The sequence below is a fragment of the Pseudorca crassidens genome, chromosome Y, assembly GCF_039906515.1.
Source record: "Pseudorca crassidens isolate mPseCra1 chromosome Y, mPseCra1.hap1, whole genome shotgun sequence".
In the NCBI taxonomy this organism is placed as follows: domain Eukaryota; kingdom Metazoa; phylum Chordata; class Mammalia; order Artiodactyla; family Delphinidae; genus Pseudorca; species Pseudorca crassidens.
This window is the reverse complement of record NC_090318.1, coordinates 16121758-16143953: the sequence shown is the minus strand read 5'-3', so window position 1 is coordinate 16143953 and position 22196 is coordinate 16121758. Positions and strand designations below refer to the sequence as shown.

Sequence of the window (22196 nt, the reverse complement as noted above, 5' to 3'; positions counted from 1 at the left end):
TGCCCCTGAGAGAGTTTTTAATATTGCATATCTTCTGCTCTCTTCCTAGTATCCTCCTGTTCTCACCAAACTTTTTCTTTCCTTCTCTTGTTCTCTTTTGACTTATTGCTACTCAGTCAACAATGTTTAATTACCATGTACTTTACCAGCTACCTTTCCTTTACCAGCAGCTACAAGAGAAAATACTTGACTAGTGATATTTGTGCACAAGGTCATTCCTGAAGGCATTTATCATTCTTCAAAAATTATTAATAGTATCTAACAAAAATAACTTAGTTTTTAACCTGAATGCCCATGATCTCTGACCATTGTGTCATCAAGGTTCATTTTTTTCTTATTGATTTGCAAGAATTCTTTATAATTAAAAGGTAGCAACTCATTTTATAGTAAGCCTGCTTGAGATACTTCTCCAACATTTTGTCTGCTTCAAAATTTTTTATATATACATGTGTATACAGAAGCTTCAGTTTCTGTGGGAAATATAAGAAATTCTGTCTTGATAGTATCTTAATTTGCAGTAAGAAATTAAATAAACAACTACCCACATATTCTTCCAGATCTGTGTTTAGTCATGACTCATAATTTGTGGGAAAATACTTTTTAAAGGCCTATACTCCAAAAATTTTCCAATTTTACTAGTAATCTAATTAAGGAAATAAACACGACAGCAGTGTTGAGAGTAAAACCATTTTGGAAAACTAGCATTTTATATTAGAGTTTAACAGATGCATACCTTACTATGCATTTGTTTTATCCTTTAATATATATGCAACAGAAATGCAAAATATATGCACCACAACACATTACACGGGTTTTACAACAGTACTGTACATCGTGGCCTCAAACTGGAAAGTACTCAAATGCCTATAACCAGCAGAATGGGTACAGAAATTGTAGCACATTAATACAATGGCATATGGTATATAGCAGTTGGGGGGTAATGTCTGAAAGAGGGCCTTATGGTTGTTTCTGGACCTAATGTTTTATCTTGATCTGGGTGTTGGTTAAATGGTCCTAACAAGTTTGTGAAAACTGATCACTCTTTACAGTTTGGATATGTGCACTCTCTTATATGTACATGTAACTTAAGTTTTCTTTAAAACCTTTTTAAAAATCATCTCCATGCTCTACTTTTTATCTAACTAAATGGCAAATTTTTTTTTAATTTACAGATGTTTGTGAGGGCACAGGAAAACATAAAATCTAAAGGGATTTTATGATCATGGGCAGACTCTGCCTTCATGAAAGGGAGGGCTAGGTAAACTCCCACTGAGGTAGAAAGGAAGGTTGTTTCTTGATGTCGCTCCAAAGGAAGGAGATGGTAAACAATCCCTTGAGAAAACAAAACCTCAAGCGTGTATAACACAGGAGTCTGAATGTACAACATCCTTATCGAGTAGTAAAAGAACAGCTGAGAATATATCAGCATAGAAAGACATGAATGCTCAGAGCAGATAAACGAGACCCAACTCTAGCATATAGAAGTGAAATTAAAATTTCTGAACACAAAAGCCAAGTGAAAATTTTGAGAACAGGGAAAAAATTACCAACAGTGAAAAATGAAGTAGTTTAACAATATGAATTACATCAGCAGGAAAAAAAAAAAGCAGGAAAACAATGAAATATCTCTAAGCGCCACCAACTTAGAATTCTGACAACTGAGAAGTTAAAAAGAAATGTGCAAAACATATGTAACAAAATCTTAAAATATTAGTAGAAGACCTAAAAGCTTGAAAAGGTGGAAGAACATATCAGATATACATTCATTATGGAAGAACATATCAGATACACATTCTTTAGGAAATCCCCAGATTAAAGTTTTCAAAAGTAATGAGAATATATTTTAGAAATACATTACTTTAAAGTTAATATGGAAAAATTGGCAAACAAAGGCAGGGAAAAAATTAAGAAAAGAGTAAATGGTCGCAGGCAGTACTAGGACTATTAAATATTAAATACATTATAAATGCGTTAATTTTATGGGTACAGTTCTGAAACATCGACAGATTAATGGGTAAAACTGCCTGAAATTAGTACATAGCATAAAAATTATTATATAAGAAAGTGATATTGTGTAAGTGTATGGAGAATGGGATTATTTAATAAATAGCAAACTTGACAAATTTGTAGTCACTTAGAAAAAAATCATGTGGATCTTATCCAAAGAGTGGTAGTTGTCCTCCAAACTCCATTTTCTCCTTCTCCCTGGGTACATAGATACATTTAATAGCCCCTTTCATTGTTGGGTGTAACTATACAACAAAGTTGTTGCCAAAAGAGAATGAGTATAAGTAATAGGTGAGTTTCCAGCCTAGATTTAAGACCTTGAATTTAACTCCTCCTTACTCTCATATTTCTTCCAATTTGTTGCCACCCAGAGGTAGAATCACCCCAGAATTGACAAGGGTGACATCTGAGGGGATGGAGGGAGGATAAAATAGAAACTGGACCCCTAAATGATGTTTGGAAGCAAACCGCCCACTGGTCTGGAATGACCACCTTAGTCATTGCTGTGAGCTGAATGTTTGTTATCTCCCCAAAATTTATATGTTGAAATCGTAACCCCCAATATGATGCTATTTGTAGGTGGGGCCCTTTGGGAGGTCATGAGGTCATGAGGATAGGGCCCTCATGAATGGGACTAGGGCTCCTATAAAGATCCCAGAGAGACCCCTAACCTGTACCACCATATGAGAACATAGAGAATAGACAGCTATCTATGAACCAGGAGGAAGTCCTTTATGAGATACAGAATCTGCCAAAGTTTTGACCTTGGACTTACCAGAATCCAGAACTGTGAGACATAAATGATTGTTGTTTGATTCCCAGTCTATGGTATTTTATTATAGTAGCCCAAACTGACATCTTGTGAGATTTATATTTTCAGCTACTGAACATTTTAGAATTTTATTTCTAAAGCAGAGTAACCTTCACAGTTTCTCATAGAGATCTTTAACTCACATCCCAGCTTAACAAAGTCTAGGTGTATTAAAATTTAAATTTAATAAATGATATATGGGAGACTTAAATTTTTTTTTATTTTGAAATGAGCATAGTTTCACAGGAAGTTGTAAAGTTAGTACCGCGAGCTTTTCTGTGCCCAACAGAGATATCATTGTGTGCATTATTCAGGTTTCCCCCAATGATTTATCTTACATAGATGTAGTACAATATGAAATTAACATTGGTAGAGTGACATTTTATCACATATATAGATTCATTTAACCACAACTACAATCAAGACACAGAACCATTTTATTACTGTGAATATCTCCTTCCTTCTACTCCTTCATAGTCATACCTACTTCCCTGTCTGAGGTCTCTATTCTGTTCTATTTATATGTGTGTTTATCCTTCCTCTAATACTATACCTCCAATACCAGTAGTACTTCCAAATCAATGAATATAGCTATTTAAATGTCTTGAAATCATGTGGTCTGATTCTTCTTTATACTTACTTTTCAATTTAACAACTCTAATTCCTTTGCCTTTTCACATAAATTTAAAATAGTTCTCCCTAAATCCTTAAAAAGTCTTGCTGAGATTTTATAGGAATTGAGTTAATCCTGTCAATTTAGGGATAATTAACATCTTTACTCTATTGAGACTCCTTATCCATGAATACAGTATGTGTCTCCATTTATTTAGATCCTTTTTGTAGCTTTGCAGCTTTCAAGTTATGAATATACTTTGTTAGATTCACACCTAAATATTTCAGTTTTAGATTGTAATGGTATTATATTTTTTAATTTCATGTATTCATTGCTGTTATATGTATTCATTGCTGTTATATCGGAATACAATAAGTTTTGCATGTTAATCTTTCAAATCGCAAAGTTGCTTAACTTACCAATTCTAGGAGGTTTTATATAGACTCAGTGGAATTTTCTACATAGACCACCATGACATTTGCAAATATTTTATTTCTCTCCTATCTGTGTAGGTCTTATTTCCTTTCCTGCCTTATGCAGTGGTGAGAACTAGGAAGTACTATGCTGAATAGCAGTGATGAGGTAGGACATCCTTCCTTTTTTTCTTCTCCAGTAGTATGTTAGCTATAGGGGTTTTGTAGATATTCTTTATCAAGTTCAGGAAGGTCCCCTCTATTTCTGGTTTAGTGAAAGTCCTTATCATAAATTGCTGACGAATTTTGTCAAGTGCTTTCTCTGTATCAACCAGTGTAGTCACATGACTTTTCTTAACCACCCTGTTAATATGTCAGTTAAATTGAGTGATTTTTAAACAATATTGAACCAGCCTTGCCTCACTGGAATGAACCCACTTAGTCATGTATATAATTTATTAATTCATTTTGGAGTTTGATTTGCTTATATTTTCCTGAGCATTTTTGTTTCTAAGTTCATGAGAGATATTGGTCTATAATTTTTTTAAATATACTTTTTTGTCTGGTTTTGGTATCATAGTAACATAAAATGAACTGGAAAATATTCCTTCCTCTTCTATTTTTTGGAAAAGATTGTGTAAAATTGCTCTGTTTGTATGCATATGGAGTCTCAGAGTGGGGAAGGTCTTTTTCAAATTGTAAAAATCCAGATGCTGTAAAGTAAATAATTGAAAATATGTGATCACACAAAAATAAAAATATATCTCAGGGGATAAACTATTAATTTTTAGTAAATAAATCCTAAAAGAAGAAAAACAACATAAATAATATCAGAAGTTAATAAACTGGGGGTAATTGGTAACTGATATGACCAAAAAACGAATCAATTTTCAATTTTCTACATAAAGAATTTCTATAAAACAATTAGAAAATTACAACCACAAATTAGGAAAATGGGCAAGGAGATAGAAATGGCTCTTAAATATGTGAACAAAGATTCGGTCTTACCCATAGTAAAAGAAATACAGATTAAACTCTGAAGTTATCGTCCATTTATGAGATTGGGCTAAAAATGTTATATAACATAAGGTATAGATGTTGGAGTATAAATTGACATTACTGCTCTGAAGAACAGTTTATCTATTGGGAGTACTCTCTAAACCTAGAAATTCTATTTCTGCAAATATATTTTGCAGATTGCCTTGCAACATATATGTCCAGAAATACCTATGTACAAAGACTATTTGTTGTAGTAAAGAGTTGAAATCAACTTAAATATTTATCAGTAAGATATTTGTTAAATAAGTTATCTCCACACAATGGAATGTTGTGAAGCTATTAAAAAGAATAAGGTGTTCTGTGTGCACGTGTTTGAAGCCATTTGTAAAACATTTTAAGTGAAAGAGCCAGGTACAGCTACAAGTGTATTGCATACTACGATTTAAAAACTGAGAATTGTTCTTTTTTTTTTTTTTTTTTTTGAGAATTGTTCTTTTAATCATCGCTGGCAACCAGTATGAACTGAGTCTGGTGCTCCGGCCCCACCCTGGCTTAACGGTGGGGCCTCTGGAGAGGTTGGGGGACAGGGGGTGCTAAGAAGGCAGGAAGTGTGGGCTTACTGCCCTGACTCCCGGTCTGTGGAGGGAGCTGGCTGTGACCCTCCACCAGAGCTTGGCTCCTGGGCGTCAGAAACTTCGAAGTTTTTACCCTCCCGCCAGCTCAGAAGTCAGCTTGCCCCGGTTTCATGCGCATATCCTGATGGAAGGCACCAGAGCCCTGGTCAGAGGCACAGACTTTATTACAGCAAAATGCAGCAGCCAGAGCAGTGTCTTTACTTGATACCCAGCTCGCCGGTTCCCACAGGGCGACGTAACAAGAGCGCTGTCACCTGCCCGTGGTGGGGACGCGGCAGAGCACAGGAGCCCTGAGTTAGGAGCCGAGCTGTCAGCAAGGCTGCTGCTGGCCCGCCCTCCTCTCCTGCGGAGAGATGACTTTCCCTGGGATGCAAGCCAAACTCCCAGGGCCTGAGCCGGAGGCTCTCCAGCTTTGTTGCCCTGGAAGGCGAGCAAAGTTCTCCCGGTTGAGAAGGAGAAGGCCGAGGGACCCGGATGGCTCCGGAAGTGCCACGTTCTTAGTCTGCAATATCCACTCTCTTCAGCTCTCTGGGCTGGCTGCTGTCCCATCATCCTCTAACAAAGCCTCTCAGCGTCCTTTGCTCAGAAGATTCGGACCATATACAGGAACACCAAAAATCTCTGAATAATTGTCCTCAGAGCTTCTTTTTCACATCAAACCGAAAGTGGTGAGGACTCACCAGTGTTACCAGCCTTGACTGTTGCATGATCCCTTATTGGTTTTCCTCCACATCTGCTCTTACTTTTGTAATAATCAAAATCTCCTTAATTACCCATTTGTGCATGGCACACACAATTAGAGACCTTGTCTTAATTAAGCATATATTCAAAACATTTAGAAATCAATAAGAAAAAAGATATACAATCCAACAGGGTAATAAACAAAGGCTATGAACAGGAAATTCACAAAAGATGGAATCTTATTGGCCAAGAAGCATTAAAAGATGTCTAACCGCAAAGATGCTTAACACAACATCTCACAACACACAGTGGTGGCAAGGATGTGAGGAAATGAAACTTTCATTCACTACTGGCTGAAGTGTGCAATTTGCCAGTATCTAGAGGAACTGAAATAGCACATGCCTCTAACAAGATATTCCTCTTCCAGGAATCTCAGATTCCTTAAATTGGTACAGTTAATTCTTCTCCAGGCATATCCCCTAGAGAAAGTCTAGGTAAACTCTTGAACACGTGTTCAATCATAAGAGCATTGATTCTAAATTACTTGAAACAACCTATGTGTTTATTAGTAGAAAAACTGTGAATAAATTACATTAATATATTTATAAATTATAATATAAGGGTTACAATGAACTCCATGTATGTCAACATGAGTAAATTTCAAAATCAGGGCTTCCCTGGTGGCGCAGTGGTTGAGAGTCCGCCTGCCGATGCAGGGGACACGGGTTCGTGCCCTGGTCCGGGAAGATCCCACATGCCACGGAGCAGCTAGGCCCATGAGCCATGGCCACTGGGCCTGTGCGTCGGAGCCTGTGCTCTGCAACGGGAGAGGCCCCAACAGTGAGACACCCACATACCGAAAAAAAAAAAAATTTCAAAATCATAGTGTTAAGAGAATTAAAGGTATGTACTTGCATTTTATGTGTAGAATTTTAAAAACACAGAGAAAATTTATATTATTTATGGATACACAGTTTGTAGTTAAATAATGAACTAAAGAATAAGAAAACAAACCAAAAAAATAGAATAGGAAGAACAATCACCAATTTAAGATTAGAGATTAATTTTGGGATGGCAGGGTAGGAATAATTGGATAAAGCTTCAACTCTATATGTAAACTTTTCTTTCTTTTTTTGGCCCCACCAACCTGCTTGTGGGATTTTAGTTCCCCAACTACGGATTGAACCCTGGCCCTTGGTAGTGAAACCATGGAGTCCTAACCAGTGGACTACCAGGGAATTCCCCTGTAAACTTTTATCCTAAAATATAATCTGAAGTGAAAGGTGACAGAAAATAAATGTGTGTCAAATTTAGGTAGTGACATATTTTATAAATAATCGAAACAGTTTAAATGACCAATTTAAATAAGCTAAACAAGGGACAGTGCATCCACAGGTTGGAACACCATCCAGTCTTTAAAGATTACTTACTATATCAAAAAATACTTAGTATGGGTAAATGCTCAAGATACATTTGAACTGAGAGATTAATTAGAAAAAACTTGTATAAAGGCAACATATTTTGTTTTAAAATGTGTAGATTCCTCTTTTCATCACTTACCTTTAAAATTGAAGGCAGTAGCAAGGCTTTAAATCATGGCTGTCTTTTAATAATGTGACTATCTATAAATGATATGTATTTTCTCCAGTAAACAGACTTTCCAAAGAACATATAGTCATCAGAAAAATAAACAGGTGAACAACTCATTTTTACAAGTAACATGTCAAAGTAAACAACCGAGCATACTCAATTTCAGACAAAAATACAAGAAATTACTGTTGTAGCATGTATTAGTGCTCCATTCATACTGTGGCTGAATAATATTTCAGTTACTCGTTTATACCACCATTTGTTTATCCTTTCATTTGTTGATGGACTTTGGTTGTGTTAGCCTTTTGACATTATGAATAATGCTAGTATGAACATTCATGTAAATGTTTTTGTGTGGACAAATATTTTTAATTGTTTAGGGTATATACTGAGGAGTGGAGTTGCTGGCACATAAAGAAGAAAAGTTTTTGACTCCCATATGTGCCATTTCTGCAAACTAGCATCCTCCAACCTCCAACCCCATCTCAGATTGGCTTTACTTAGTCTTTACGGGTATAAGGCAGGGATTCTCAACACTGGCTGCCAGTAGGCTGTCCAACTGTCTTGGTTACCTGCAACTCTCATTTTTACTGAAAGCCCGGTGTCCTGGTGAAACCTCTTAGTTTTCCTTAGTCCTAGGCAAACTAGAATAGTTAGTTACCCCACCGTTGGAACCACTGGATCCATCAAGAAACCTGGTGCTGTACCCCACCTCCAAAGATGCTGATGTAATTGGTCTGGGGTGAGGCTTGGGCACCGGGATTTTTAAAGCTACCCAAGTACATCTAATATGCAGCTAGACTGAAAAGCCACTGGTGTGTTTTGCTCTAGGTATCACAGTTGGGAGCTGTTCTGATAGCTGTACTGGCAACAGAAAGGACTCTTGTCTTCCCCTGGATGTGGTTCCATCTATGGCTCTCAGGACTTTACAAAATGGATTTTGTTCTTGAGTACTGCTGGTAGATTTTGCTCTTTGTATTTTCATCTTTGTTTCCAAGTATCTGATAGCAATTGTATAAGGAGTTCTTAATTTACCCAACTACCACACTGAGAAACTCAAGTACCAGACTAATCTGTATGAAACTATTCTCTTTCTATGGAAACCTACTCCATTTGATTTAAACAGAATGGGATTTAACAGATGAATATTTTTGGAATCTGGGAAAGATCAGGGAATAATGATTCCTGAAATCACCAGGAACAATGGTTAGAACCACCCCACAAGGGGAGTTTATAAAGACACTAATGCTTGCTTCCAGCACAGGCACACTTACACATCATTTGCATGAATGATGCTAAGCTCTGATGCTACCCTGAGAAGTGCAAGCTATGCTTCTGCCTCTGACACTGGCTGTCACTAGCCTCACCAGCAAGATCCCAGACTTTGTCTCCAACTCAGTGTCTGATAGATGCACTAGTTGGAAAAGTGTGGGACGCATGCACTCACTGACTGAAAGGGAAGCTGGCAAGATCAGGTTCTACAATGGGAGATGTTATTCTGCTACATAAGAAGGAAATTCCCCAAATGTAGGAAATTTTAGATTTTGGGAGCCAAAACTTAGTGATGAATAGCCACTAACCTGTCCACACAAAGAAGTGACGTTAGGGGGAAAAAATGTCATCATCCAGAAGGTCATCATATGTCAGAACAACTGGATGTGGAAATTTTCATGAATTCCTAGAAAATTGCACTGGGTAGTTGTTTAAGATGCAAGTTGCCTATCAAGCCACACTCACAATTTGCCTAGAACTTTCAATTTTATACATGGGTCTCCTTGACTGGAATGTAAACACTTAAAAGGGCATAGTCTAAGTTCATATGATTGTGTTCCTTTGCCTATTAGTGTAGGCATCTGCCCTGGAGGTGAAGCTCCAACTTCGTGGTAGAAGTGGAACAGTGGAACAGCAATGAAAGCATAGTTGGTGGTACCTAAAATCAAACCATGGACAAGTTCAGCCTGGGAACCCTGAATGAGGTTTATGGTACATTCCCAGTTGATACCAGGAGGTTGTTATGAGTGACTCTGAGCTGGTAGAGGTAGCACAAAAGCCAGAATTTCAAAACAGAGTCAAGACCAACCATGGGGAAGCAGAGATAAAGTACAGGGATAGAGCCCTCCTAGTCCTCATAGTCATACAGGGATAAATTAATTCTACTGGACAGTATTATTCACAATTGGATCTTTTTCTTTAAGTGGATCTGGGTTTTTGTTGTGGTAAAATATATGTAACATAAGACTTGACACCTAAACCATTTCTACATGTACAGTTTGGTAGCGTTAAGTAACTTCACATTGCTAGGCAACCAATCTCCAGAACTTTTCATCATGCAAAACTAAAATTCTATACCCATTAAACAACTCCTCATTTTCCCCATATGCAAATCCTGGAACCCACGATTCCACTTTCTGTTTCTATGAATTTTACTACTTTCAAGTACTCCATACCAGTATTTGTCCTTTTATAACTAGATTATTTCACTTAATGTCTTTGAAGTTCATCCATGTTTTAGCATAATGTCAGAATTTTGTTCCTTTTTAAGATTGAATAAGAGTCGTTTTATGCACAGGCCACATTTTGTTTATTCACCTCTTGATGGACATTTGGGTTGTTTCCACATTTAGCTAATATTAACAACAGTGATGTAAATGCTGTTGTGCAAGTATCTGCTTGATACCTGCTTTAAATTTTTTTATATATATAGCTAGGACCAGAATTGCTGGATCATGCTGTAATGCTGTGCTTAAATTTTGAGGAGAACCAAACTGTTTTCCATATTGGCTGCCCCATTTTGCATTCCCTCCAAGGATCCAGATTTCTTCACAATTTCCCCAAAGCTTATTTTCCATTAAAAATATATGTATCATAATAGCTATGAAGTGGTTTTCATTTGCATTTACCTAATGAATAATGATGTTGAGTCTCCTTTCACGTGCTTATTGTTCATGAGTGTATCTTATTTGGAGAAATCTCTATTACGCTCTTTACCCTTTTTTAAAATTGAGTTTTTGTTGTTGTTACTGTTGAATTATAGGAATTTTTTATATCTTTGGATATTAATCGCTTATCATATATATGAGTCATAGACATTTTCTCCCAATCTGTGGGTTGCCCTTTCACTCTGTTGATAGTACACTTGATACCAAAAAAATTTTAATTTTGTTGAAATTCAATTTATTTTTTTATTTTGCTCCCTGTGATTTGGTCACGTCAAAAAAAATTAGTGTCAGATCCAATATCATGAAGCTTCTCCTGATGTTTTCTTCCAAGAGTTTATATTTTAATGTCTTATATTTAGGTCTTTGATTCATTTTGAGTTAATTCTTGTATACAAGGGTCCAACTTCATTATTTTGCATACAGGTATTCATTCTCCCTGGCACCATTTCTGGAAAAGACTGTCTTCACCCACCAAATGTTCTTGGCATCCTGTAACTGGCTGGCTGTTCTACTTAACTGGTATTTTGCCTTTATGCCAGTATCATACTGTTTTGATTATTGTAGGTTTTAGCGTATTTGCAATGAAGCAGTACGAATCTTCCAACTTTGTTCTTCAATTATTTTGGCTATTTAGTATCCCTTGAGAATCCAGTTAAAATTTAGGATTGATTTTTCTATATCTGTAAAAAATTATTTTGAGATTTTGATAAGAATTGCATTAAATCTGTAGATTCTTTGGGTATGTTATAATATAACATAATATATATATAATATATATTATATATATATAACATAATATAATAATGTTATAATTATCATTATAACATTATTGTCTTTTAATCCATGAATACAGTATGGCTTTATATTTATCTAGGTCTTCTTTACTGTCTTTTAGCAACATTTTGTACTTTTTATCATACAAGTCTTTCCTCTCTTTGATTAAATTTATACCTAAGTATTTTATTCTTTTTGATGCTATTTTAAATGAAACTGTTTTCTTAATTTTCTTTTTGTTCATTACCAGAGTACCTAAATGCAATTGATTTTGAATGTGTGTGTTGATTTTGTATAATGAAAATTGGTAGAATTTGTTTATTAGCTCTAACTTTTTTTTTATGTCTGGGATCTTTAGGTTTTCTACATATAAGTTTACGTCATTAGTAAACAGAGATAATTTTACTGCTTCCTTTCCAATTTGGATAACTTTTATATTTATTTATTTATTTATTTTTGGCTGTGTTGGGTCTTCGTTTCTGCACGAGGGCTTTCTCCAGTTGCGGCGAGCGGGGGCCACTCTTCATCGTGGTGCGCGGGCCTCCCAATTTGGATAACTTTTATTTCTTTTTCTTGCCTAAATGTTGTGCCTTCAATTTTCAGTATAGTATTGAATGGAAGTGGTGAAAGTGGGCATTCTTAATCCTGATTTGATGGGAAATAATTTTAGTTTTTCTCCATGCAGTAAGAGAGATTACCTGTTATTGTTACTGAGGATCCCATGTAAGTGATGAGTATCTTCTTTCTTGCTGCTTTCAAAATTCTATATCTTTAGATTTAGACAATTTCATTACAACGTGTTTGGTTTGGGGTCTCTTTGAGTTTATCTTGCCTATGGTTTGTTGTGCTTCTTGACCATGTATATTCCTGTCATATTCAAATTAGGGAAGTTTTGTTCCACTACTCTTTCAAGATATTTTCTGCTCCTTTATCTCTCTTTTCTCCTTTAGGAACTCCTATAAAGTGTATGTTGATATGTTTGGTTGTGTCCTATAAGTACCGCAGACTTTGTTAATTCTTCCCCATTTTTTTTCCTGCTTATCAGATAGAATACTTTCATTGGGTTATCTTTAAGTTCACTAATCCTTTATTTTGCCTGATCAAATCTGATGTGGACACATCTATTCAGTATTTCACTTCAGGTCTTGTACTTTGCTGTCCCAGAATTTCTTTTTGGGTTTTTTTTTTAATATAATTTCTATCCCTTTATTTTCATTTTGCTTGGACATTATTTTCCCAATTTCCTTCAGTTCTTTTCCCATTGTTTCCTTAGCTCATTGGACCTACTTAAGACAACTGATTTAAGAGTGACATCAACTTTACGGAGGCATAAGATGTTCCTCTTTTTTTGTCCCCATCTTTACCAACAAAAATATGCTATCTGTCGATATCTGTCCATGAACAAAAAAAAGTGCATCCTTGAGAGATGTGAGATCCTCACCATACAACAAGGGACCTGGGAGGATTTTTTGCCCACCTGTGCATTGAGTTATAGGTAGATGGACTTTGATTCAACCTGTGGAGCATGGATGAGAGTGTAAACAAGTACCAGTCTTTCTTGGCCACAGTCTGGGAGTACCTGGAGAATACTGACTGGGTCAGTCCCCATGGACAAGAGAGCCTTTGTGGAAGTCCAGGCTCCCAGAGGAGAAATTTCAGCACTCTGTTGGAGGGGAATAAAAACAAGTTTTGGTGCATTGGAATGGGTAAGAAGAACAGCTTGACTTTGCCCACATCAACCTCTACAATAAGGGGGCACAGCTTAGGGCTAAATGAGACCCTCTCAGGCTGTTTTTTTCCTCAGAGGGTAAATGAAATTGTGGCTTCACAGCTCTGTGTGACTCTGCCAAATAAACTCATTTGTCTCTCACAGCATCCAGAGTTTTAAATTAGGGGCTCCATCACTGTGGGGAGGGAAAAGATTAGGAGAGCAGCAAAAAAGGCATTAAAGGGATACAATTTCTGCTCACTGTGCTATGGACTCCATCAGGAAGCCTAGTGCATGAGCCATTGGGAAAGCCTCACCTGTAGAAACCCTCAGCTGACCTATGGGAACCCTCAGCATCTCACATGACAAACTCACATTTTCCCTACTCTATGGCAGTATATCTGAGTGCCCTCCTGAGGGCATCAAGAGTGACATTTGGTCAAACTGGTAGGGAAAATATAGAATTGTCACTTTGTGCAGATGACAAGATTCTACATGTAGAAAACCCTAAAAACTTCACACAAAAACTACTAGAACTATAAATTCAACAAGGTAGCAGGAGACAAGATTAACTTACAGTAATCAGTTGCATTTCTTTAACAATAAAATATCAAAAAGTGAAAGTAAACAGACAGTCCCTTTTAAAATGACATTAAAAAATAAAATATGTAGAAATAAACCTCACCAAGGAGGTGAGAGACTTATATGCTAAGAACTACAAAACATTAATAAAGGAAATTGAAGATGATTCAAAGAAATAGAAAGATATCCCATGCTCTTGGATTGGAAGAATTAATATTGTTAAAAGTGGCCATACTACCCAAAGCAATATACAGATTTAATGCAATATCTATCAAAATACTCATGACATTTTTCACAGAACTATAACAAATATCATAAAATTTATATGGAACCATAAAAGTCCCGGTAGTGCCAAAAGAATCCTGAGGAAAGAGAACAAAGCAAGAGGTGACACCCTTTGACTTCAGACAATACTTCAAAGCTACAGTTATCAAAACAGCATAATTTTTGCACAAAAACAGCCATTTGAATCAAAGAACAGAGTAGAAAGCCCAGAAATAAGTTCACACACCTGTAGTCAATTAATCTTCAATAAAGGTGGCAAGAATAAACCATGGAAAAAATACATTCTCTTCAGCAAATGGTGTTGGGAAGGTATGACAGCTGCATGTAAATCAATGAAGATAAAACACACCATACACAAAAATAAACTCAAAATGGGTTAAAGACTTAAACATAAGAAATAACGCCATAAAACTCCTGGAAGAGAGCATAGGCAAAACATTATCATACGACATAAATCATATGAAAAGACAACCTACAGAATGGGAAAAAAATATTTGCAACTAGTGCAACCAATGGGGCTTAATCTCCAAAATATACAAACAGCTCATACAATTCAATAAAGAAAATAAAGAACCCAATCAAAAAATGGGCAGAAGACCTTAATAGACATCTTTCCAAAGAAGACATACAGATGGCCAGTATGCACATGGAAAGATGCTCAACAACACTATCAGAGAAATGCAAATCAAAACTACAATAAGGGATCACCTCACACCAGTCAGAATGGCCATCATCAAAAAATCTACAAACAGTAAATGCTGGAGAGGGTGTGGCATAAAGGGAACCCTCCTACACTGTTGATGGGAGTTTAAATTGGTGCAGTCACTATGGAGAACACTATGGAGGTTCCTTATAAAAGCAAAATACAGCTACCATATGATCCAGCAATCCCACTTCTGGGCATATACCCAGAGAAAAACATAATTTGAAAAAAAATACATGCACCCCAATGTTCATTACAGCACTATTTACAATAGCCAGGACATGGAAGCAACCTCAATGTCCATCAACAGAGGAATGGATAGGGACTTACCTGGTGGTCCAGCGGTTAAGAATCCACCTTCCAATGCAGGGGGCATGGGTTCAATCCCTGGTCAGGGAACTAAGACGCCACATGCCACAGGGCAACTACTGAGCCTGAGCGCCTCAACCACAGAGCCCATGTGCCGCAACTGGAGAGAAGCTCACATGCCACAACAAAGAGCTCGTGTGCTGCAACAAAAGATCCTATGTGCCTCAACTAAGATTTGATGTAGCAAAAAATAAAAATTAGGTAATTATTTTTTAATAAAAACAGATAAACAGGGCTTCCCTGGTGGTGCAGTGGTTGAGAGTCTGCCTGCTGATGCAGGGGACATGGGTTCATGCCCCAGTCTGGGAAGATCCCACATGCCACGGCTAGGCCCGTGAGCCATGGCCGCTGAGCCTGTGCGTCCGGAGCCTGTGCTCCGCAACGGGAGAGGCCATAGCAGTGAGAGGCCTGAGTACCGCAAAAAAAAAAACCCAAAAACCATAAAACAGATAAACAGATAAAGGAGATGTGGTATATATCTACAGTGGAATATAACTCAGCAATAAAAATGAACAAAATAATGCCATTTGCAGCAACATGGATGGACCTAGATATTGTCATATTGAGTGAAGTAAGTCAGACATAGCAAACCAAATATCATAGGATATCTCTTATATGTGGAATCTAGAAAAAGGGTAAAAATGAATTTATTTACAAAACAGAAGTAGAGTCAGGGATGTAAACAAAAATCCTACAGTGCAATGTTAAAATGGTATTCTTTTCATAAAACTTGTTAAGTTCTAATTTTTAGCTAAGGTTCCCAAATGATGTTTGTGCCTAATGCCAATTTTGGAAACATGAACACCACAAGGAAGCAAAACTTCCCCATCTCAGTATGTGATATCCCATATTTGATCAGTTATCTTGCCAGAGGTCATAATGCATCACACTTATCTAGAAGTTAGTTCTGTACTGCCTCAGTAGAAGCTTTCAAAAAAAGTAAAAAATTCCAAAGGGGTGGTGAGATTTCTGTGGCCTAAAGTCCTGTGGAACTTGGAAAAAGCACTCACAAGAACACCAAAATCAAAGAGACGCACTAGTTAGAGTTATTCTGTCTCCCACAATTTTTCTGAAACTAAACAAAAAAGGTTATACGGGCTTCCCTGGTGGCGCAGTGGTTGGGAGTCCGCCTGCCGATGCAGGGGACACGGGTTCCTGCCCCGGTCCGGGAGGATCCCACATGCCGCGGAGTGGCTGGGCTCGTGAGCCATGGCCGCTGGGCCTGTGCGTCCGAAGCCTGTGCTCCGCAGCGGGAGAGGCCGCGACAGTGAGAGGCCCGCGTACGGTAAAAAAAAAAAAAAAAAAAAAAAGGTTATAAAGTGCAATATTCTGACTGATTTGATATTTGGACCAATGAGTAAGTTTTCTTTAAAGTCTGGAATCTGTGCAGTGGCATTTTCTGTAACACATCCAAAATTATGGTAAGACCTGCAGAACACCAAGAACATAACAACTCCATGTAAACCTTTGGGCAAAGAAAGACCATTCTCTAGGATAGCTACTACCAGCATAAAGCAGTGTCCCTAGGATGACCTCATTAAAAAACCTGCTTGAGGAGGTTGAATGCTGCCGAAAGAATTTACCTGAATATAGGCCCCATGCCCTCCCTCTCATAGAGCATTAACTAATTACAAATGTGAATCCTTTCTCTGCTGTGATGTTTCTGTACCTCCTACAACCCAGGAGTGTCTTTCTCAATGACCTGAAAGCCATTCCTCTGAAATGTAAGCATCAGGAAGGATAGGCCCAGAGATAAACCCATGCACATATGGTAAACTTATTTTTGATTTTGATAAATGTAAGGCCAGAAACTATCAAACGCTTACAGGAAAACAAAGGCAGAACACTCTGTGACATAAATCACAACAAGATCTTTCTGTTACCCACCTCCTAGAAAAATGGAAATAAAAGCAAAAATAAACAAATGGGACCTAATGAAACTTAAAAGCTTTTGCACAGCAAAGGAAACCATAATCAAGACCAAAAGACAACCCTTAGAATGGGAGAAGATATTTGCAAATGAAACAACTGACAAAGGATTAATGTCCAAAATTTACAAGCAGCTCATGCAGCTCTATATCAAAAAAACAAACAACCCAATCCAAAATGGGCAGAAGATCTAAATAGACGTTTCTCCAAAGAAGATATACAGATTGCCAACAAACACATGAAAGAATGCTCAACATCATTAATCATTAGAGAAATGCAAATCAAAACTACAATGAGGGGCTTCCCTGGCGGCACAGTGGTTGAGAGGCCGCCTGCCGATGCAGGGGACGCAGGTACGTGCCCCGGTCTGGGAAGATCCCACATGCCGTGGAGTGGCTGGGCCCGTGAGCCATGGCCACTGAGCCTGCGCATCCGGAGCCTGTGCTCTGCAACAGGAGAGGCCACAACAGTGAGAGGGCCATGTACCGCAAAAAAAAAAAAAAAAAGCTACAATGAGATATCATCTCACACCAGTCAGAATGGCCATCATCAAAAAATCTAGAAATAATAAATGCTGGATAGGGTGTGGAGAAAAGGGAACACTCTTGCACTGTTGGTAGGAATGTAAATTGATACAGCCACTATGGAGAACAGTATGGAGGTTCCTTAAAAAACTACAAATAGAACTACCATACGACCCAGCAATCCCACTACTGGGCATATACCCTGCGAAAACCATAATTCAAAAAGAGTCATGTACCAAAATGTTCATTGCAGCTCTATTTACAATAACCAGGACATGGAAGCAACCTAAGTGTCCATCAACAGGTGAATGGATAAAGAAGATGTGGCACATATATACAATGGTTTATTACTCAGCCATAAAAAGAAACGAAATTGAGTTATTTGTACTGAGATGGACGGACCTAGAGTCTGTCATACAGAGTGAAGTAAGTCAGAGAGAGAAAAACAAATACCGTGTGCTAACACATATATATGGAATCTAAAAAACTAAAGGTCGTGAAGAACCTAGGGGCAAGATGGGAATAAAGACACAGGCCTACTAGAGAATGGACTTGAGGATATAGGGAGGGGGAAGGGTAACCTGTGACAAAGTGTGAGAGTGGCATGGACATATATACACTACCAAACGTAAAATAGATAGCTAGTGGGAAGCAGCCGCATAGCACAGGGAGATCAGCTTGGTACTTTGTGACCACCTAGAGGGGTAGGATGGGGAGGGTGGGCGGCTGGGAAATGCAGGAGGGAAGAGATGTGGGAACATATGTATGTGTATAGCTGATTCGGTTTGTTGTGAAGCAGAAACTAACACACCATTGTGGGACAGTTATCCTCCAATAAAGATATTTTAAAAATAAAAAAAACTGCAAAAAAAATACAATGGTGGAACAAGTATACAATAAATGTTCTCAAAGAAATAAATTTGAAAGGAGAATAGAGTCATGAGTTCCAAGAAAGAATGAATCCTACCAAGGCAAATTATATTCAGTTTAAGAAAATGTTTTGTTGGGGATCTCTGGTCGCACAGTAGTTAAGAATCCGCCTGCCAAGGCAGGGGAAATGGGTTTGAGCCCTGGTCCGGGAAGATCTCACATGCCGCGGGCAACTAAGCCCATGCACCACAACTACTGAAGCTCACACGCCTAGAGCCCGTGTTCTGCAACATGGGAAGCCACTGCAATGAGAAGCCTGTGCACCGCAATGAAGAGTAGCACCTGCTTGCCACAACTAGAGAAAGCCTGTGTGCAGCAATGAAGACCCAAGGCAGCCAAAAATTAACTAATTCATTTTTTAAAAAAACTCTCATCAAAGTGGGTTTAGGGGCAACATATCTCAACATAATAAAGACCATATATGACAGACCCACAGCTAACATCATGTTCAAAAGTGAAAAGCTGAAAACTTTGTTTTTAAAATCAGGAACAAGACAAAGATGCCCACTCTGGCCACTTCTATTTAATGTAGTATTGGAAGTCCTAGCCACAGCAATCAAACTAGAAAAAAAATAATAAAATGAATCCAAATTGGGAGGGAAGGAGTAATGCTGTCACTATTTGCAGATGACATGATACTAACATATAGAATACCTAAAGTCTCCACCAAAAAATGTGTATATTTATATATATGTATATATGTATATATAATATGTTGTGTATATATACATATACATATTAGAACAAATAAATAAATTTGGTAAAGTTGCAGGATACAATATTAATACACAGAAATCTGGTGCTTTTCTATATACTAATAAGGAACCATCCAGAAAGAGAAAGCAAGAAAAAATCCTGTTTACAATCACATTAAAAAGAGTAAAATATCTGTGAATAAACTTAACTAAGGAATTGAAAAATCTATACTCTGTAACTATAAAACATTGATGAAGTAAAAACTGAAAATTATACAAAGAAATGGAAAGATATTGCATGTTCATGGATTGGAAGGATTAATATTGTTAAAATGTTTATATGACCCAAAGCAATCTACAGATTTAATGCAATCTCTAGTAAAATACCCAGGGCCTTTTTCACAGAACTAGAAAAATAATTTTATGAAATTTATGTGGAACCACATAAAACTCCCAGGTAGCCAAAATAATCTGGAGAAGAAGAGAAAAAAGTTGGAGGTATTACTCCCTGACTTCAGCCTGTACTACAAAGCTACAGTAATCAAAATGGTATGCTACTGGTACAAAAAACAGAAACAGAGTTGAAACACAATAGAGAGTCCAAAAATAAACCCACCCACTATGGTTAATTAATCTACAACAAAAGTGGCAAGAATATACAATGGAGAAAAGACAGTCTCTTCAATAAGTGGTGCTGGAAGAACTGGACAACTATATGTAAAAGAATAAAATTAGAACATTTTCTCATATGATATACAAAAATAAACTAAAAATAGATTAAAGACCTAAATGTAGGGCCGGAAACAATAAAACTCCTAGAAGAAAACATAGGCAAAACACTCTTTGATAAAAATCATAGCAATATTTTTTGGATCTGTCTCCTAGAGCAAAGGAAACAAAAACAAAAATGAACAAATGAGACCTAATTAAACTTAGAAGCTTTTGCACAACAAAAGAAACCATTGACAAACAAAAAGACAATTGATGAAATGGGAGAAAATATTTCCAGTGATATGACTGATAAGGTGTTAATACCCAAAATATATAAACAGCTCATACAATTCAATAACTACATTAAAATAATTGGCAAAAGACCTAGGTAGACATTCCTCCAAAGAAGACATACAGATGGCCAACAGGCACATGAAAAGGTGCTCAACAACGGAAGTCTTCAGAGAAATGCAAATCAAAGCACAAGGAGATATTGCCTCACACCTGTCAGAATGGCTATCATCAAAAAGACCAGAAGTAGCAACAGTTGGCAAGGATGTGGGGAAGAGAACCCTCATGCATTATTGGCAGAAATGTATATTGGTTCATCCACTATGGAAAAGAGTATGGAGGTGCCTTGAAAAAATAAAAATAGCGCTACCATATAACCCAGAAATTCTACCTCTGTAAATGAAAACACTAATTTGAAAAGTTTCATGGACCCCAATGTTCATAGCAGCTTTAAATACAACAGCCAAGTTATAGAAGAAACCTAAGTATCCACTGACAAATGAATGGGCAAAAAAGATATGGTATATACCACAGAATTCTACTCGAGCGAAAAATGAATGAAATTTCGCCATTTGCATTAACATGGATGAGGCTGGAAAGTATTATGCTTAATGAAATAAGTCAAACAGAGAAAGATGAATACTGTGTGTTTTCACTTATATGTGGAATCTAAAAAACAAAAATAAAAGAATGAATGTAGTAAAACAGAAACAGACTCACAGATATTGAGGACAAACTAGTGATTACCTGTGGAAAAAGGGAAGTGGGCTGGGCAAGTAGAAGTAGGGTATAAGACTTACAAACTACTTAGCTACAAGATATATTGTACCGCACAGGTAATATAGCCAATCTTATAATATCTTTAAATGGAATATAACGTATAAAATTGTTGAATCTTTATGTAGTACACCTGCAACTAATTTAATATTGTAAAGCAACTATGCTTCAATTAAAAAACATTTTTAAAGGATACATTTAGTGTATTTTAAAAGGACATATTAAGTTAATAAATTAATTTTATAAAGGATGTTAATTAACTCCAAAAGTCAAATGGATATTAAATAATGGAGCAGGACTTGAACCAATATCTGTTTAACTGGATTGCCCCATTGCAGTTAAGAGTATCTCCCAAAGACGTTAAAAATAGTTTAGTATAACCAAGCAAACTTGTGGTTGGCCATTACTGTCAATACTAGTATTAATTGCTTCTAATTGGCTGGTAGATTGTTTGATTGTTCCACTCATCAGTCACTGATGAACATTTCATTAAATACAGGTTCTACTGAGTCTGCGCTCTGGAGCCCGTGCTCCACAACAAGAGAAGCCACCACAATGAGAAACCCGTGCACTGTAGCGAAGACCCAACACAGCCAAAAATAAAATAAATAAATTTATTCTTTAAAAATACAGATTCTATCAACTGTGTTTTACATTCATGTAATGTTTGCATTACTTGTTTTACACAGTGCCTAAAATTTTGTTTTAAGTATTTGACAATGTTCAGTTGAAAATATTCTGCAAGTTATATTTTCCTATGTATAATATCTTTCCCTTCAAAGAGCCTAATGGAAACATACTGTGGTTTACAAACTCAGAATTTGTGTAACAAATAGGCAATATATTCATATGTAATTTTACTGTAACCAAGCTCAAGTCCATGGCATGTGATGACCCTTGAACATTTGAGGTTGATGGCACATGGCCAGGGGTATCAACCCTTTAAAATCCTCCCTTCTACTAAACAAAAAAATCTCACATGCCCTCCCCAGCCAGGATTACTCTGATACCAAAGTCAGACAAATATACCACTAGAAAAGAAAACTACAGACAAATATCCTTGATGAATATTGATGTAAAATCCTCAACAAAATACTAGCCAACTGAACTTACCAGCATGTTTAAAGAATTATATAAGGGCTTCCCTGTGGTGCAGTGGTTGAGAGTCCACCTGCCGATGCAGGGGACACGGGTTTGTGCCCCGGTCCGGGAAGATCCCACATGCCACGG

At 37.1% G+C, this 22196-nt stretch overlaps 1 long non-coding RNA gene across 1 annotated transcript in view; it reads left to right on the top strand.

The window, feature by feature from the left end:
• Positions 1–21562, top strand: part of LOC137217819 (uncharacterized) — a 35067-nt gene extending 13505 nt beyond the window's left edge. Inside the window, exons 2-3 of the long non-coding RNA XR_010940275.1 lie at positions 3944–4013; positions 21466–21562. This is a non-coding gene — a long non-coding RNA (uncharacterized lncRNA). The remainder of the gene's footprint in view (positions 1–3943; positions 4014–21465) is intronic.
• Positions 21563–22196: the final 634 nt, after the last annotated feature.